The following is a 6,929-nucleotide window of genomic DNA, read 5'->3' as shown; positions in this document are numbered from 1 at the left end:
ATATCTTCATTAACACAAAGAACTGCGTGTTCAATTAACCCAAGGGTACAGCTTATATACATTTGGACGTCATCAGCATACATATGGATGGAGCAGTTTTTAATGATGGATGGAAGTTCATTCACATACATAGAAAAAAGTAGAGGACCAAGTATTGATCCCTGAGGGACACCGGAAACGTTAGGCAAGAAATCAGATAATCTATCTCTAATTTGGACAGCTTGTTTTCTGTCACACAGATAGGAATAGATGAGTCTAGTAGCACTTAATGAAAAATTGAAATTTTGCAAAAGCTTCCAACACAAATTAACGTGATTGACTGAGTCAAAAGCCTTTGAAAAATCTAGGAGCACCAAAAACGTGACTTCATCCTTATCCAACTTTTGCCTTATATCTTCTGTGACGCTTAGGAGTGCCGTGATACAGCTGTGCTTTTCGCGAAAACCCGATTGTTTTGGAGTAAGCAACGTATTGTCTGTAAGAAAAGAACTAATTTGTTTTTGCAGAATTCTTTCGAAGGCCTTTGACAGGAATGGTAATACTGCGATAGGCCTAAATTCATAACCTTTGGCATTTTTGGGAAGAGGGATGATTTTAGCTAACTTCCAGAGACTCGGATACACACCAGACATAAGAATGTTGTTGAAAATGCACGTTAGAAAAGGTAGGACACTTGGCAAGATTATTTTTAAAAACTTAGGGTGAATTTCATCCAACCCAACTGCATTTGACTTGATAGAGAGTATACTCTCGACAACATCAAGACTATCTACTGAATGAAAACCGAAGCCAAATTCATTTGATTCTACAACATTAGCAAATGGATTTATGCTTAAAGGTAAGTGTTGTGAAGGTAAAGAGACGAAAGTTTTGTTGAGAACATTACCATCCGCATCTTCAACTGTGCAGCCTTTTGACTTTCCAATGCCAATTTTTTTAAGGTTGGTCCACAACTGACGTCCGTTTAAGGAAGTACTAAGCTTGTCAGTGTACATTAATTTTTTGGCCGATCGTATTTCCATTATAACTCTATTTCTAAGGGAGCAATATATACGCCTTAACTCATTTAGTCTACCGTTTCCAATCTTTATAGGCATCATCCCGTTTCTGCATTAAAATTCGTATATTGTTGGTGAACCATGGTTTTTCGCAGGGTTTAAAGAGCTTGGTAATTAAAGGTATATGAGTATCAAATAAAGTTTTAATGTTGTCGTTTAAGAAGTTTAACTGTTCATTTGATGAAGACATATAAAATATACGATCCCAATTTTTCGCTCTAGTATCCTCTTCCAAACGCTGAATATTTATATTATTAAAATCACGATATGTGACTTTTTTAAAAGAGTAATCAAAATTGAATTTCAAAGTTAAAAAAATTAGGTCATGTTGAGAAAAAACAGGTGCAGAAAGCTGGTCATACAAAGCTACGTCACTTTTGTTGGAGACAAAGAACAAGTCTAATAGTGTTGAATCAGTAAGCGAAAAATGTGTTGGAACATTAGCATTAACTGGTCTCAAGTTCAAAGTTTGCATGTTATGAGAAAGGATATTTGGTTTCAAAAGGTTACAATTAAAATCACCGCAGAGAACAATATTATCTTTAACATAAAAAAAAAACCCGTCCCGAGAAAACTAAAATCCTTTTGTTTGCCTATGAGCTATGACTTTTATACATTACATTACAAGTTTCTGTCCCCGAAATATCTACGAGTATACCCGGATGTCTTATACTACCAGCTTAAGAGCTTGAAAATAAACTCAGCCACGGACTGGATCAGTTAGAAGACATTCAAACATGCCCTGTGCCTACGGAAGCAGTGTTGCCTTTCAGTTTTTTTGGGGTTCAAAATCATTCGAATGACCATTTCTTGACGAAAAGTGATTAAATTTGGTTAACAGAGAGATATTAGTTAGGAAAAAAATCATAAAAATGTTTGGAAAAAAAAAATTGTATAATGCTTAGGTATTATAGCCTCCATTTGAATGAAAACTCTAAAAACTGACAGGTATCCAATGTGGAAAAAAACGACTGCAGGATCTATTAAACCAACCCAATTTACTAATATGAAGTAGGTATAATCAACAGTCGAAGTCGTCTTGACTCTAGATAGTAAGTTGGTAAACACAAATGATGAATAATGATCTAAAGCGACTGAAAGCTATGCTTTCCCTACAAAATTTAAAAATTCAATTAAAATATCTTCCCAGTTTTAAGAAATACAACATAACAACTTCATTCGCATTCCGTTATAATCATTTCATTATTCTTTGTCATACACAAAATAATCGAATTGACTCATTTTACAAAGATCAATTGCTCTCATTTAAGCACAAGGTCGTTTCCTTGAATTCGACATATCATATACTGAAAATGACGTTATATTTACTAAATCGACAATAAAACGCTTTAAAACAGTCGTCGTGTCGGTGATATACCTACTCAGCGACATTCCAAAGAAATGCAAATTCCTATGTCAGTAGTGCAGCCTAGCAGCCACCATATATATCGATGATGATGACTCAATTACAATGCAATTGTCAACGGCCACCTTGTCCCGCTTCTTAATTCTCCACCGCACGTATCCATATTGTAGAGGTATTCACAGATGTCTTTATCATGGGTGCCATTTCAGCACATCGGCATTTCCGATTTGCCAAAGTGCCTTGAGTGCCGGAGTAATACGCGACTATACAACATACCATTCGTGGATAGGAACATAAAAATAGATATACCACACCGCGCAAACGGAACGACGACCCCAGCCCAGCCCAGCCCGGTAACGCAATGAAGAAGCCTTCCTCATTCACACTCATTCAATATGGTGGGTGATATATGAGTTGGAGCTCGAAGTCTTTGATGGAGAAGGAGGAGGTAAGGATTGGGAAATGGAATAGGGAATCTCTGCGTCATTTTGTATAGGCTTGAGGGAATTTGACTTTGTAGTGTGTCTGACCGACCGAACGACGACGGACAAACCCCACACCACGACACGAAACGACGTAATAATACACATGGTGCGAAAACGTGACACAGCGATATTTTGGCGCCTCGTTAATTATTTGATTAGGGCTAATGATTGGAGAAGCTTGTGGGCTTCGTTGGAATTTTAAACAATATTAAGTCGTTCGTTGCGGTGTTGATTCCTGCGATGACAACAATAATACAAGGGTACTAGGTACTGGGCTGGTTGATATAGGAAGTGTTATATTGGTTATTGCATTCCGGTCTGCTGCGAACCGATGATAACGATGACAATAGAATTTCGGTGTGACGTGAATGAAAAGACGTGGGTATATTATACGGAGCATCTAAACCGGAAACAGATGGTTGACGTAAGGGAGGATTTATCAGTTATTGATATTAGGCTTATAGAGGTTTTATTGTACCGTGGGAGTATATTTAAGGACTTTGGAGTGTTTTAAAGTACTTATTTGTTTTTTTTTTTTTTCTGAAAAACGGTAAAGTGGTATGAATCCATGACTAAGCTATAGCAATTCTTATGACGTCAAGTGGAATATTTTACCAAAACATCATCACAACCACCGGTTGAACTTGGGTAAATAGATTTTGCAAATATTTACATCCACTTACTGTAGAATGGAGGGAAACTATAGTTGTATTGTTTATTTTTTTGGTGTGAATTTCATATAAAAGCGTTATAGGTACCTTCTGTAAACTTGTTGATTTAGGGGTTATGTTAAGGTAGATACTTCAAATTTCTACTAAAAAGCAAACTTTTGAAAACAATGGAATCAATGATCAAAGACATTAAAGATTTTTATATGTGAATCTGAATTCGAATTTTTTTATTATTCATATCTATATGTATTTCTTGTGAAATCTGTGTTGTTTTCTATATACTGATATCCACCGAAAAAAGTGTTTTTCATTTAAGGCTATTAAATGCTTATCAAAAGTATATGCGAAAAAAAATAATCATTTTTATTAAAAAAAAAAAAAACCGACTTCCATGGATCAAAACTGTGTTTAATGGTTTTTCTAATAGTTTCTATGGCCAGAACTGAACGAAATGAATTGAAATGGGATCACACTGTAGCCACCAGCTTTCCAATACAAAAATAACACGCACTGTGTTACAAAATGAAAATCATGTTAATTACTTTGGACATCATATTTCGGCAATTGAAATTTTTTATAGACCCTCAAAATTTCAAGTAGCTAATCGCCAAAAAACCATTGTTAAATGTTTCACATTTCAACGATTTTTTGCTCAGTCATTTATCAGTCAGATTTTTTTCAGATTTTTTACAGTTCTAAACAGAAGAAGAGTACTTGCACCAAATTGGGTGTAGATTTGATTGAATGAATCTCAAAGTACAACATTTTTTCCCCGTTTTTTAGAATTCGGAGACCGTTGTAAGCTACATTTTGTTTTTTGAAGTGAAAACTTCTTGAGTATCGTAGTGCTTTGAAACAAGATGAAACGAAAACGCGACACGACTTCAACTTGTTATAACTTTTTTGTTTTAAAAGATAGATGAATGAAATTTGTACTGTAAATAGGTAATTAAATAAACTATAAATGTACAACATTTAAATAAATTTCATAATCAAAATTCTGAGATAACTTTAAAAAGATATTCTTTTTTGACACACGTCATATCTTTTGATCTAGTGCACATACAAACTTGATTTAACTTTAATACGCATGCTGATAACATAACCTTTTATTTTATATATAACACATAACGGTACGTGCTCTACAAGTTACACAATCTTAAATTTAAAAAATTGAAAAATACCTCAAAACACCTGTGGAGATCTGTTGCCGATGACCAGCCACCAATGTAGACAGTACCGTAATCTAAGTTTTATATTTCGACATAGTTGGCTTTAAGAAATTCTTGCTTTTTTTGCAGGCATCGCATCGTAGGAATACGATTGAAGCGTCTTAAAAAAAGTGAAATAATAAGCTTTATTGGTGTCATTTAAAAAAATGGATTTAATGGTGTTAGAAGAGAAAAAAGATTGATTTTGTTGCTTTTTTGATGAAAACAGATTGGGTTCAAAAAATTCTAGCTCCTTTTGTAGATGTTGTATGATGTTGTATAGACAAGCCATATAAATATTTTGAACTGAAACATAAGCTTTCAGATGATTTAAAATTCATTATAAGTTGTCAAAAATGGATTTAAAGGTGATAAAAGACAAAAAAGTTATGATTTTTTAAGGTTTCACTTCTACCACGTGTGAATTGCACACATAATTTTTTTTTTTTTTTTTTTTTTTGAAAATTGTTTTTATAAACAGTTTTGTTGTTCTATTTATGCTGAATTAGTAGAGTAACTAAAGCTCAAAAATTGGCAATATTAGGGAACCCGGCCGAACAGCTTAGATTTTGATGATCTTTTTTTTCAAACTTCGATAATTAAAAATACTTTAAAGTCTATAGATTAAAAATTGCTGGTGTTGCCGTTTTGATTTTTTAAATTTAATTGAAGATTTTTGTGAACAAAAACAAATTTTTTTCAAAAATTTTTCTTAAATTTCATAAATTGATTGATGCCAAAAGATTGTTTAGGAAATTCAAGGAAAAAAAATATATGGAAGTGAGGGACAATCTTCCATAGTTCAAGCGATAGATGCAATTTTCTTATTAATTGACTTCAAACACAAACAAAAATATTTGAACACAACGGCAACACCTACAATATTCAAATATATATTTTTTAAAAGCTAGAAGCTTAGTCATATATGTAAAATTAAAAATAAGTTAATTGAATGAACGGCTTTTGAAAGAATGGTAATTGAACTCAGATTTTTGAAAAAAAAATTATTGAAAAAATTTTAACATGTCGTTTTTTAAACTTGGTCGTAATATAAAATGCATTTATTTTCAAATTTTTTTGGCCGCATTTATTATGATTTCAAATTATAAAAGGAAATGTCAATATGTATTACGGTTTATGAAAAAAATTAAGAAGTATTTCATTTTCGAAGAACTTTTTTTAATAAAAGTTTTGAAAAAAAATGTAACTTATTTTTTTTTAAAGTTCAACATCTAAACATAAAATTATTTTTTATTCATTTAATAACCCTTACTTGGTAAAGAGCAAAAATTTAAAGTTCCTATTTACCACAGTCTTTGAGAAAATTAATTATTTCAATGCAAACATTCAGTTTTAATAAAAAAAAAACCTTGAAATTGAAGTAATTTTTCATTTTTTTTTCAAAAGTGTGATATATTTTACCTTTTTTGCTTCGAAATTGAACTGATAATATTTATGGCCAAAAATTTTTTTTAAATAAATTCATATTTTATTAGAAAAAGTTTGGAAAAAAGTCATTTTAAATTTTTCTAATAACATTTTTTTTTTTAATTCTGAGTTTGAGGACCATTTTTTCAAAAAGTCTTGCTTAAATTTAGTGGATTTAAATTTAAGAGATATGAATGAGCTTCTGGCTTTTTAAAAATGTATTTTAAAATATTGTAGGTGTTGCCGTTGTTTTCAAAATATTTTTTTTTGTGTTTGAGGTCAGAATGTTAGAAAATTGCATTTATCGCTTAAACGATGGAAGATTGTCCTTTGCTGCCTTTTATATATTTTCCTTAAATTACCTAGAGAATCTTTTGCTATCATTTGTTTTATGAAATTTAAGAAAAAAAATGGTTTAGTTAAAAAAAAAATTAATTTTAATTTTTAAAAAACAATACGGCAACACCGGCAATTTTTAATCTATAGACTTTAAAGTATTTTTAATTACCTACGTTTGAAAAAAAAATCGTCAAAATCAGAGCTGTTCGGCCGGGTTCCCTAATAATTTGCTTTAGTTACTCTACTAAATCAAATAAATTTTATTCATCATAATCAGTTAGAAATTGTAGAAGTTATGATTTTTTTTACTCGAGAAAGAAATTTCAATTTTTTGGGACAATCGAAGAAATGAAAAACTAACTTCTCTGTTT

The sequence above is a fragment of the Episyrphus balteatus genome, chromosome 1 (genome assembly GCF_945859705.1).
Source record: "Episyrphus balteatus chromosome 1, idEpiBalt1.1, whole genome shotgun sequence".
NCBI classification, from domain to species: Eukaryota; Metazoa; Arthropoda; class Insecta; order Diptera; family Syrphidae; genus Episyrphus; species Episyrphus balteatus.
The sequence above is the reverse complement of the archived record's forward strand: the minus strand, read 5'-3'. Positions refer to the sequence as shown.